The sequence below is a fragment of the Rhipicephalus microplus genome, chromosome 8, assembly GCF_043290135.1.
Source record: "Rhipicephalus microplus isolate Deutch F79 chromosome 8, USDA_Rmic, whole genome shotgun sequence".
In the NCBI taxonomy this organism is placed as follows: domain Eukaryota; kingdom Metazoa; phylum Arthropoda; class Arachnida; order Ixodida; family Ixodidae; genus Rhipicephalus; species Rhipicephalus microplus.
Window position 1 is genome coordinate 124,630,874 of NC_134707.1, and position 12,775 is coordinate 124,643,648.

At 45.2% G+C, this 12,775-nt stretch overlaps 3 non-coding genes across 3 annotated transcripts; all 3 read left to right on the forward strand.

The window, feature by feature from the left end:
• Window positions 1-4,380: 4,380 nt before the first annotated feature.
• TRNAG-UCC (transfer RNA glycine (anticodon UCC)) lies at window positions 4,381-4,452 on the forward strand. The gene has a single exon. It is a non-coding gene; the product is annotated as a tRNA-Gly (tRNA).
• Window positions 4,453-8,781: 4,329 nt separating this feature from the next.
• On the forward strand, window positions 8,782-8,853 carry TRNAR-UCG (transfer RNA arginine (anticodon UCG)). The gene has a single exon. It is a non-coding gene; the product is annotated as a tRNA-Arg (tRNA).
• A 413-nt stretch (window positions 8,854-9,266) lies between these two features.
• On the forward strand, window positions 9,267-9,338 carry TRNAG-UCC (transfer RNA glycine (anticodon UCC)). The gene has a single exon. It is a non-coding gene; the product is annotated as a tRNA-Gly (tRNA).
• The last annotated feature ends 3,437 nt before the right edge of the window (window positions 9,339-12,775 follow it).

Sequence of the window (12,775 nt, forward strand, 5' to 3'; positions counted from 1 at the left end):
AGAAGTTGACCCGGGTTTGATTCCCGGCCGACGCATCTTTTCTATGTTGCTTTTGCTAAGTTGTGTTATAATGTGCAAGCCGCTGTTTATTCCATTGCACGAAAGCCATTCGGCTGTTTGACGAAAACGCCCGACTATTTTGAAAAGTCAGAGTTTCATGTTTCAGATTCTTCTGACACAAAATAACTTCTGAGGCTCAAGTTGGGAAAACTTCTAATAATGCTTCACCACTGTTAGCGCCTTTACGTTCATTGACATCTCCACTGCCTCACAGGTAACGAGTCGATTGTTGACTCGGAGGCCGCGCTTACAATAATGATAGCAGTGATCACAATTTTATGGGCAGCCAAATTCAGACACGGGACGGAAAACCAGGCAATATTCTATCACTCTCTGCCCATCGTTACAGTGCACGTGTTCCGGATGAACAGCTGAAGCCGCCTCGCAAATGCCGGCGTCAGTGGTATAGTGGTTAGCATAGCTGCCTTCCAAGCAGTTGTCCCGGGTTTGATTCGCGGCCGACGCACCTTTTCTATGTTGCTTTTTTCTAAGTTGTGTTATATTGTGCAATACGCTGTTTATTCTATTGCACGAAAGCCATTCGGCTGTTTGATGAAAACGCCCGACAATTTAAAAAAGTCAGAGTTTTATGTTTGAGATTCTTCTGACACAAAATAACTTCTTAGGCTCAAGTTGGGCTAACTTCTAATAATGCTTCACCACTGTTAGCGCCTTTACGTTCATTGACATCTCCGCTGGGTCGCAGGTAACGAGTCGATTGTTAACTCAGAGGCCGCGCTTACAATAATGATTGCAGTGATCACAATTTTATAGGCAGCCAAATTCAGACATGAGACGCAGCACCAGGCAATTTTCTATCACTCTCTACCCATCGTTACAATGCACGTGTTCTGGATGAACAGCTGAAAGCAGCCTCGAAAATGCCGGCATCGGTGGTATAGTGGTTAGCATAGTTCCCTTCCAAGCAGTTTACCCGGATTTTATTCCCAGCCGACGCACCTTTTCTATGTTGCTTTTTTCTAAGTTGTGTTATTTTGTGCAATACGCTGTTTATTCTATTGCACAAAGCCATTCGGCTGTTTGACGAAAACGCCCGACTATTTTAAAAAGTCAGAGTTTCATGTTTCACAATCTTCTGCAATAAAATAAATTTTGAGGCTGAAGTTGGGCAAGCTTCTATTACTGCTTCAACACTGTTAGCGCTTTTACGTTCATTGACACCTCCGCTGCATCACAGGCAACGAGTCGATTGTTGACTCAGATGCCGCGCTTACAATAATGATTGCAGTGATCACAATTTTATAGGCAGCCGAATTCAGACACGGCACGGAGCCCCAGCCAATTTTTTGTCACCCTCTGCCCATCGTTACAATGCACGTGTCACGGATGAACAGCTGAACCAGCCTTGCTAATGCCGGCGTCAGTGATATAGTGGTTAGCATAGCTGCCTTCGAAGCAGTTGACCCGGGTTCGATTCCTGGTCGACGCATCTTTTCTTTGTTGCTTTTGCTGAGTTGTGTTACATTGTGCAATACACTGTTATTTCCAATGCACGAAAGCCATTCGGCTGTTTCACGAAAACGCCCAACTATTTAAAAAAGTCAGAGTTTCATGTTTCAGATTCTTCTGACACAAAATAACTTCTGAGGCTCAAGTTGGGCTAACTACTAATAATGCTTCACCACTGTTAGTGCCTTTACGTTCATTGACATCTCCGCTGCGTCACAGGTAACGAGTCGAGTGTTCCCTCAGGGGCCGTGCTTACAATAATGATAGCAGTGATCACAATTTTATAGGCAGCCAAATTCAGACACAGCACGGAGCCTCAGCCAATTTTCTGTCACTCTCTGTCTATCGTTTCAATGCACGTGTCACGGAAGAACAGCTGAAGCAGAGTCGCAAATGCCGGCGTCAGTGATATAGTGGTTAGCATTGCTGCCTTCCAAGAAGTTGACCCGGGTTCGATTCCCGGCCAACGCATCTTTTCTTTGTTGCTTTTGCTGAGTTGTGTTACATTGTGCAATCAGCTGTATGTTCTATTGCACGAAAGCCATTCGGCTGTTTGACAAAAACGCCCAACTATTTTAAAAAGTCAAAGTTTCATGTTTCACATTCTTCTGGAGCAAAATAACTTCTGAGGCTCAAGTTGGGAAAACTTCTAATAATGCTTGACCACTGTTAGCGCCTTTACGTTCATTGACATCTCCACTGCGTCACAGGTAACGAGTCGATTGTTGACTCGGAGGCCGCGCTTACAATAATGATAGCAGTGATCACAATTTTATAGGCAGCCAAATTCAGACACAGCACGGAGCCCCAGCCAATTTTCTGTCACTCTCTGCCCATCGTTTCAATGCACGTGTCACGGAAGAACAGCTGAAGCAGAATCGCAAATGCCGGCGTCAGTGATATAGTGAATAGCATTGCTGCCTTCCAAGAAGTTGACCCGGGTTCGATTCCCGGCCAACGCATCTTTTCATTGTTGCTTTTGCTGAGTTGTGTTACATTGTGCAATCCGCAGTATGTTCTATTGCACGAAAGCCATTCGGCTGTTTGACGAAAACGCCCAACTATTTGAAAAAGTCAGTTTCATGTTTCACATTCTTCTGGAGCAATATAACTTCTGAGGCTAAAGTTGGGCTAACTTCTACGAATACTTCACTACTGTTAGCGCCTTTGCGATCATTGGCATCTCCGCTGCGTCACAGGTAACGAGTCGATTGTTGACTCGGAGGCCGCACTTACAATAATGATAGCAGTGATTACAATTTTATGGGCAGCCAAATTCAGACACGGGACGGAGCACCAGGCAATATTCTATTCCTCTCTGCCCATCGTTTCAATGCACGTGTCACGGAAGAACAGCTGAAGCAGAGTCGCAAATGCCGGCGTCAGTGATATAGTGAATAGCATTGCTGCCTTCCAAGAAGTTGACCCGGGTTTGATTCCCGGCCGACGCATCTTTTCTATGTTGCTTTTGCTAAGTTGTGTTATAATGTGCAAGCCGCTGTTTATTCCATTGCACGAAAGCCATTCGGCTGTTTGACGAAAACGCCCGACTATTTTGAAAAGTCAGAGTTTCATGTTTCAGATTCTTCTGACACAAAATAACTTCTGAGGCTCAAGTTGGGAAAACTTCTAATAATGCTTCACCACTGTTAGCGCCTTTACGTTCATTGACATCTCCACTGCCTCACAGGTAACGAGTCGATTGTTGACTCGGAGGCCGCGCTTACAATAATGATAGCAGTGATCACAATTTTATGGGCAGCCAAATTCAGACACGGGACGGAAAACCAGGCAATATTCTATCACTCTCTGCCCATCGTTACAGTGCACGTGTTCCGGATGAACAGCTGAAGCCGCCTCGCAAATGCCGGCGTCAGTGGTATAGTGGTTAGCATAGCTGCCTTCCAAGCAGTTGTCCCGGGTTTGATTCGCGGCCGACGCATCTTTTCTATGTTGCTCTTTTCTAATTAGTGTTATAAAGTGCAAGACGCTGTTTTTTTCATCGCACGAAAGCCATTCGGCTGTTTCACGAAAACGCCCAACTATTTAAAAAAGTCAGAGTTTCAAGTTTCAGATTCTTCTGACACAAAATATCTTCTGAGGCTCAAGTTGGGCTAACTTTAATAATGCTTAACTACTGTTAGTGCCTTTACGTTCATTGACATCTCCGCTGCGTCACAGGTAACGAGTCGATTGTTCACTCAGGGGCCTTGCTTACAATAATGATAGCAGTGATCACAATTTTATAGGCAGCCAAATTCAGACACAGCACGGAGCCCCAGCATATTTTCTGTCACTCTCTGCCCATCGTTTCAATGCACGTGTCACGGAAGAACAGCTGAAGCAGAGTCGCAAATGCCGGCGTCAGTGATATAGTGAATAGCATTGCTGCCTTCCAAGAAGTTGACCCGGGTTCGATTCCCGGCCAACGCATCTTTTCATTGTTGCTTTTGCTGAGTTGTGTTACATTGTGCAATCCGCTGTATTTTCTATTGCACGAAAGCCATTCGGCTGTTTGACGAAAACGCCCAATTATTTTAAAAAGTCAGTTTCATGTTTCACATTCTTCTGGAGCAAAATAACTTCTGAGGCTAAAGTTGGGCTAACTTCTACAAATACTTCACTACTGTTAGCGCCTTTGCGATCATTGACATCTCCGCTGCGTCACAGGTAACGAGTCGATTGTTGACTCGGAGGCCGCGCTTACAATAATGATAGCAGTGATTACATTTTTATGGGCAGCCAAATTCAGACACGGGACGGAGCACCAGGCAATATTCTATCACTTTCTGCCCATCGTTACAATGCACGTGTTCCGGATGAACAGCTGAAGCAGCCTCGCAAATGCCGGCGTCAGTGGTATAGTGGTTAGCATAGCTGCCTTCCAAGCAGTTGTCCCGGGTTTGATTCCCGGCCGACGCACCTTTTCTATGTTGCTCTTTTCTAATTAGTGTTATAATGTGCAAGACGCTGTTTTTTCCATTGCACGAAAGCCATTCGGCTGTTTCACGAAAATGCACGACTATTTTAAAAAGTCAGAATCTCATGTTTCAGATTCTTCTGACACAAAATAACTTCTGAGGCTCAAGTTGGGCTAACTTCTACGAATGCTTCACCACTGTTAGCGCCTTTACGATCATTGACATCTCCGCTGCGTCACAGGTAACGAGTCGATTGTTGACTCAGAGGCTTTGCTTACAACAATGATAGCAGTGATCAGTATTTTAGAGGCAGCCAAATTCTGACACGGCACGGAGCCTCAGCCAATTTTCTGTCACTCTCTGCCTATCGTTGCAATGCACGTGTTCCGTATGAACAGCTGAAAGCAGCCTCGCAAATGCTGGCGTCAGTGATATAGTGGTTAGCATAGCTGCCTTCTAAGCAGTCGACCCGGGTTCGATTCTCGGCCGACGCAACTTTTCTTTGTTGCTTTTGCTAAGTTACGTTACATTGTGCATTATGCTTTTTGTTCTATTGCACGAAAGCCAATCGGCTGTTTGATGAAAACGTGCGACTATTTTAAAAAGTCAGAGTTTCATGTTTGAGATTCTTCTGCAAGAAAATAACTTTTGAGGCTGTAGTTGGGCGAACGTCTACTACTGCTTCAACACTGTTAGCGCCTTTACGTTCATTGACACCTTCAAAGGTAACGAGTCGATTGTTGACTCAGAGGCCTCGCTTACAATAATGATAGCAGTGATCACAATTTTATAGGCAGCCGAATTCAGACACGGCACGGAGCCCCAGCCAATTTTTTGTCACCCTCTGCCCATCGTTGCAATGCACGTGTCACGGATGAACAGCTGAAGCAGCCTCGCAAATGCCGGCGTCAGTGATATAGTGGTTAGCATAGCTGCATTCCAAGCAGTTGACCCGGGTTCGATTCCTGGTCGACGCATCTTTTCTTTGTTGCCGTTTGCTAAGTTGTGTTATAATGTGTAAGCCGCTGTTTATTCCATTGCACGAAAGCCATTCGGCTGTTTGACGAAAACGCCCGACTATTTTGAAAAGTCAGAGTTTCATGTTTCAGATTCTTCTGACACAAAATAACTTCTGAGGCTCAAGTTGGGAAAACTTCTAATAATGCTTCACCACTGTTAGCGCCTTTACGTTCATTGACATCTCCACTGCCTCACAGGTAACGAGTCGAGTGTTCCCTCAGGGGCCGTGCTTACAATAATGATAGCAGTGATCACAATTTTATAGGCAGCCAAATTCAGACACAGCACGGAGCCCCAGCCAATTTTCTGTCACTCTCTGCCCATCGTTTCAATGCACGTGTCACGGAAGAACAGCTGAAGCAGAATCGCAAATGCCGGCGTCAGTGATATAGTGAATAGCATTGCTGCCTTCCAAGAAGTTGACCCGGGTTCGATTCCCGGCCAACGCATCTTTTCATTGTTGCTTTTGCTGAGTTGTGTTACATTGTGCAATCCGCAGTATGTTCTATTGCACGAAAGCCATTCGGCTGTTTGACGAAAACGCCCAACTATTTGAAAAAGTCAGTTTCATGTTTCACATTCTTCTGGAGCAATATAACTTCTGAGGCTAAAGTTGGGCTAACTTCTACGAATACTTCACTACTGTTAGCGCCTTTGCGATCATTGACATCTCCGCTGCGTCACAGGTAACGAGTCGATTGTTGACTCGGAGGCCGCGCTTACAATAATGATAGCAGTGATTACAATTTTATGGGCAGCCAAATTCAGACACGGGACGGAGCACCAGGCAATATTCTATCACTCTCTGCCCATCGTTTCAATGCACGTGTCACGGAAGAACAGCTGAAGCAGAGTCGCAAATGCCGGCGTCAGTGATATAGTGAATAGCATTGCTGCCTTCCAAGAAGTTGACCCAGGTTTGATTCCCGGCCGACGCATCTTTTCTATGTTGCTTTTGCTAAGTTGTGTTATAATGTGCAAGCCGCTGTTTATTCCATTGCACGAAAGCCATTCGGCTGTTTGACGAAAACGCCCGACTATTTTGAAAAGTCAGAGTTTGATGTTTCAGATTCTTCTGACACAAAATAACTTCTGAGGCTCAAGTTGGGAAAACTTCTAATAATGCTTCACCACTGTTAGCGCCTTTACGTTCATTGACATCTCCACTGCCTCACAGGTAACGAGTCGATTGTTGACTCGGAGGCCGCGCTTACAATAATGATAGCAGTGATCACAATTTTATGGGCAGCCAAATTCAGACACGGGACGGAAAACCAGGCAATATTCTATCACTCTCTGCCCATCGTTACAATGCACGTGTTCCGGATGAACAGCTGAAGCCGCCTCGCAAATGCCGGCGTCAGTGGTATAGTGGTTAGCAAAGCTGCCTTCCAAGCAGTTGTCCCGGGTTTGATTCGCGGCCGACGCATCTTTTCTATGTTGCTCTTTTCTAATTAGTGTTATAAAGTGCAAGACGCTGTTTTTTTCATTGTACGAAAGCCATTCGGCTGTTTCACGAAAACGCCCAACTATTTAAAAAAGTCAGAGTTTCAAGTTTCAGATTCTTCTGACACAAAATATCATCTGAGGCTCAAGTTGGGCTAACTTTAATAATGCTTAACTACTGTTAGTGCCTTTACGTTCATTGACATCTCCGCTGCGTCACAGGTAACGAGTCGATTGTTCACTCAGGGGCCTTGCTTACAATAATGATAGCAGTGATCACAATTTTATAGGCAGCCAAATTCAGACACAGCACGGAGCCCCAGCATATTTTCTGTCACTCTCTGCCCATCGTTTCAATGCACGTGTCACGGAAGAACAGCTGAAGCAGAGTCGCAAATGCCGGCGTCAGTGATATAGTGAATAGCATTGCTGCCTTCCAAGAAGTTGACCCGGGTTCGATTCCCGGCCAACGCATCTTTTCATTGTTGCTTTTGCTGAGTTGTGTTACATTGTGCAATCCGCTGTATTTTCTATTGCACGAAAGCCATTCGGCTGTTTGACGAAAACGCCCAATTTTTTTGAAAAGTCAGTTTCATGTTTCACATTCTTCTGGAGCAAAATAACTTCTGAGGCTAAAGTTGGGCTAACTTCTACAAATACTTCACTACTGTTAGCGCCTTTGCGATCATTGACATCTCCGCTGCGTCACAGGTAACGAGTCGATTGTTGACTTGGAGGCCGCGCTTACAATAATGATAGCAGTGATTACATTTTTATGGGCAGCCAAATTCAGACACGGGACGGAGCACCAGGCAATATTCTATCACTTTCTGCCCATCGTTACAATGCACGTGTTCCGGATGAACAGCTGAAGCAGCCTCGCAAATGCTGGCGTCAGTGATATAGTGGTTAGCATAGCTGCCTTCCAAGCAGTCGACCCGGGTTCGATTCTCGGCCGACGCAACTTTTCTTTGTTGCTTTTGCTAAGTTACGTTACATTGTGCATTATGCTTTTTGTTCTATTGCACGAAAGCCAATCGGCTGTTTGATGAAAACGTGCGACTATTTTAAAAAGTCAGAGTTTCATGTTTCAGATTCTTCTGCAAGAAAATAACTTTGAGGCTGTAGTTGGGCGAACGTCTACTACTGCTTCAACACTGTTAGCGCCTTTACGTTCATTGACACCTTCACAGGTAACGAGTCGATTGTTAACTCAGATGCCGCGCTTACAATAATGATTGCAGTGATCACAATTTTATAGGCAGCCGAATTCAGACACGGCACGGAGCCCCAGCCAATTTTTTGTCACCCTCTGCCCATCGTTACAATGCACGTGTCACGGATGAACAGCTGAACCAGCCTCGCAAATGCCGGCGTCAGTGATATAGTGGTTAGCATAGCTGCCTTCCAAGCAGTTGACCCGGGTTCAATTCCTGGTCGACGCATCTTTTCTTTGTTGCTTTTGCTGAGTTGTGTTACATTGTGCAATACACTGTTATTTCCATTGCACGAAAGCCATTCGGCTGTTTCACGAAAACGCCCAACTATTTAAAAAAGTCAGAGTTTCATGTTTCAGATTCTTCTGACACAAAATAACTTCTGAGGCTCAAGTTGGGCTAACTACTAATAATGCTTCACCACTGTTAGCGCCTTTACGTTTATTGACATCTCCGCTGCGTCACAGGTAACGAGTCGAGTGTTCCCTCAGTGGCCGTGCTTACAATAATGATATAAGTGATCACAATTTTATAGGCAGCCAAATTCAGACACAGCACGGAGCCTCAGCCAATTTTCTGTCTCTCTCTGTCTATCGTTTCAATGCACGTGTCACGGATGAACAGCTGAAGCAGCCTCGCAAATGCCGGCGTCAGTGATATAGTGGTTAGCATAGCTGCCTTCGAAGCAGTTGACCCGGGTTTGATTCCCGGCCGACGCATTTTTTCTATGTTGCTTTTTTCTAAGTTGTGTCACATTGTGCAATACGCTGTTTGTTCTATTGCACGAAAGCCATTCGGCTTTTTGATGAAAACGCCCGACTGTTTTAAAAAGTCATAGCTTCATGTTTCAGATTCTTCTGCAAGAAAATAACTTTTGAGGCTGAAGTTGGGCAAACATCTACTACTGCTTCAACACTGTTAGCGCCTTTACGTTCATTGACACCGTCACAGGTAACGAGACGATTGTTTACTAAGAGGACACGCTTACAATAATGATAGCAGCGATCACAATTTTATAGGCAGCCAAATTCAGACACGGCACGGAGCCCTAGACAATTTTCTGTTACTCTCTGCCCATCATTACAATGCACGTGTTCCCCATGAAAAGCTGAAAGCAGCCTCGCAAATGCCGGCGTCAGTGGTATAGTGGTTAGCATAGCTGCCTTCCAAGCAATTGACCCGGGTTCGATTCCCGGCCGACGCATGTTTTCTATGTTGCTTTTTTCTAAGTTGTGTTATAATGTGCAAGACGCTGTTTATTCCATTGCATGAAAGCCATTCGGCTGTTTCACGAATCGCCCAACGATTTTAAAAACTCAGAGTTTCATGTTTCAGATTCTTCTGCAACAAAATAACTTCTGACGCTGAAGTTGGGCTTGCTTTAATAATGCTTCACCACTGTTAGTGCCTTTGCATTCATTGACACCTCCGCTGCGTCACAGGTAACGAGTCGATATTTGAGTCGGAGGCCGCGCTTACAATAATGATAGCAGTGATCGCAACTTTTTAGGCAGCCAAATTCAGACACGGCACGGAGCCTCAGCCAATTTTCTGTCACTCTCCCCATCGTTACAAGGCACGTGTTCCGGATGAACAGCTGAAGCAGCCTCGCAAATGCTGGCGTCAGTGGTATAGTGGTTAGCATAGCTGCCTTCCAAGCATTTGATCTGGATTTGATTCCCGGCCGGCGCATCTTTTCTATGTTGCTTTTTTCTAAGTTGTGTTACATTGTGCAATTCGCTGTTTCTTCTATTGCATGAAAGCCATTCGGCTGTTTGACGAAATGCCCGACTATTTTAAAAAGTCAGAGTTTCATGTTTTAGATTCTTCTGCAAGAAAATAACTTTTGAGGCTGAAGTTGGGCAAACGTCTACTACTGCTTTAACACTGTTAGCGCCTTTACGTTCATTGACACCTCCACTGCGTCTCAGGTAACGAGTCGATATTTGAGTCGGAGGCCGCGCTTACAATAATGATAGCAGCAATCACAACTTTTTAGGCAGCCAAATTCAGACACGGCACGGAGCCTCAGCCAATTTTCTGTCACTCTCCCCATCGTTACAATGCTCGTGTTCCGGATGAACAGCTGAAAGCAGCCTAGCAAACGCTGCCGTCGGTGGTATAGTGGTTAGCATAGCTGCCTTCCAAGCAGTTGTCCCTGGTTTGATTCCCAGCCGACGCACCTTTTCTATGTTGCTTTTTTCTAAGTTGTCTTTTAGTGTGCAATACGCTGTTTATACTATTGCACGAAAGCCATTCGGCTGTCTCACGAAAACGCCGAACTATTTAAAAAAGTCAGAGTTTCATGTTTCAGATTCTTCTGACACAAAATAACTTCTGATGCTCAAGTTGGGAAAACTTCTAATAATGCTTCACCACTGTTAGCGCCTTTACGTTCATTGACATCTCCGCTGCGTCACAGGTAACGAGTCGATTGTTCACTCAGGGGCCGTGCTTACAATAATGATAGCAGTGATCACAATTTTATAGGCAGCCAAATTCAGACACAGCACGGAGCCCCAGCATATTTTCTGTCACCCTCTGCCCATCGTTACAATGTGCGTGTTCCGGATGAACAGCTGAAAGCAGCCTCGCAAATGCCGGCGTGAGTGATATAGTTGTTAGCATAGCTGCCTTCCAAGCAGAGTACCCGAGTTTGATTCCCGGCCGACGCATCTTTTCTTTGTTGCTTTTGCTGAGTTGTGTTATAATGTGCAAGACGCTGTTTATTCCATTGCACGAAAGCCATTCGGCTGTTTGACGAAAACGCCCGACTATTTTGAAAAGTCAGAGTTTCATGTTTCCGATTCTACTGCAACAAGATAACTTCTGAGGTTGAAGTGTGGCAAACTTCTACTACTGCTTCACCACTGCCAGCGCCTTTACGTTCATTGACACCTCCGCTGCGTCACAGGTAACGTGTCGATTGTTGACTCAGAGGCCTCGCTTACAATAATGATAGCAGTGATCACAATTTTATAGGCAACCAAATTCAGACACAGCACGGAGCCCAAGCCAATTTTCTGTCACTCTCTGCCCATCGTTTCAATGCACGTGTCACGGAAGAACAGCTGAAGCAGAGTCGCAAATGCTGGCGTCAGTGATATAGTGGTTAGCATTGCTGCCTTCCGAGAAGTTGACCCGGGTTCGATTCCCGGCCAACGCATCTTTTCTTTGTTGCTTTTGCTGAGTTGTGTTACATTGTGCAATCAGCGGTATGTTCTATTGCACGAAAGCCATTCGGCTGTTTGACAAAAACGCCAAACTATTTTAAAAAGTCAAAGTTTCATGTTTCACATTCTTCTGGGGCAAAATAACTTCTGAGGCTCAAGTTGGGAAAACTTCTAATAATGCTTCACCACTGTTAGCGACTTTACGTTCATTGACATCTCCACTGCGTCACAGGTAACGAGTCGATTGTTGACTCGGAGGCCGCGCTTACAATAATGATAGCAGTGATCACAATTTTATGGGCAGCCAAATTCAGACACGGGACGGAGCACCAGGCAATATTCTATCACTTTCTGCTCATCGTTACAATGCACGTGTTCCGGATGAACAGCTGAAGCAGCCTCGCAAATGCCGGCGTCAGTGGTATTGTGGTTAGCATAGCTGCCTTCCAAGCAGTTGTCCCGGGTTTGATTCCCGGCCGACGCTCCTTTTCTATGTTGCTCTTTTCTAATTAGTGTTATAATGTGCAAGACGCTGTTTTTTCCATTGCACGAAAGCCATTCGGCTGTTTCACGAAAACGCCCAACTATTTAAAAATTAAAGTTTCATGTTTCAGATTCTTCTGACACAAAATATCTTCTGAGGCTCAAGTTGGGCTAACATTAAAATGCTTCACCACTGTTAGCGCCTTTACGTTCATTGACATCTCCGCTGCGTCACAGGTAACGAGTCGATTGTTCACTCAGGGGCCTTGCTTACAATAATGACAGCAGTGATCACAATTTTATAGGCAGCCAAATTCAGACACAGCACGGAGCCCCAGCCAATTTTCTGTCACTCTCTGCCCATCGTTTCAATGCACGTGTCACGGAAGAACAGCTGAAGCAGAGTCGCAAATGCCGGCGTCAGTGATATAGTGAATAGCATTGCTGCCTTCCAAGAAGTTGACCCGGGTTTGATTCCCGGCCGACGCATCTTTTCTTTGTTGCTTTTGCTGAGTTGTGTTACATTGTGCAATCAGCTTTATGTTCTATTGCACGAAAGCCATTCGGCTGTTTGACAAAAACGCCCAACTATTTTAAAAAGTCAAAGTTTCATGTTTCACATTCTTCTGGAGCAAAATAACTTCTGAGGCTCAAGTTGGGAAAACTTCTAATAATGCTTGACCACTGTTAGCGCCTTTGCGATCATTGACATCTCCACTGCGTCACAGGTAACGAGTCGATTGTTGACTCGGAGGCCGCGCTTACAATAATGTTAGCAGTGATCACAATTTTATGGGCAGCCAAATTCAGACACGGGACGGAGAACCAGGCAATATTCTATCACTCTCTGCCCATCGTTACAATGCACGTGTTCCGGATGAACAGCTGAAGCAGCCTCGCAAATGCCGGCGTCAGCGGTATAGTGGTTAGCATAGCTGCCTTCCAAGCAGTTGTCCCGGGTTTGATTCCCGGCCGACGCATCTTT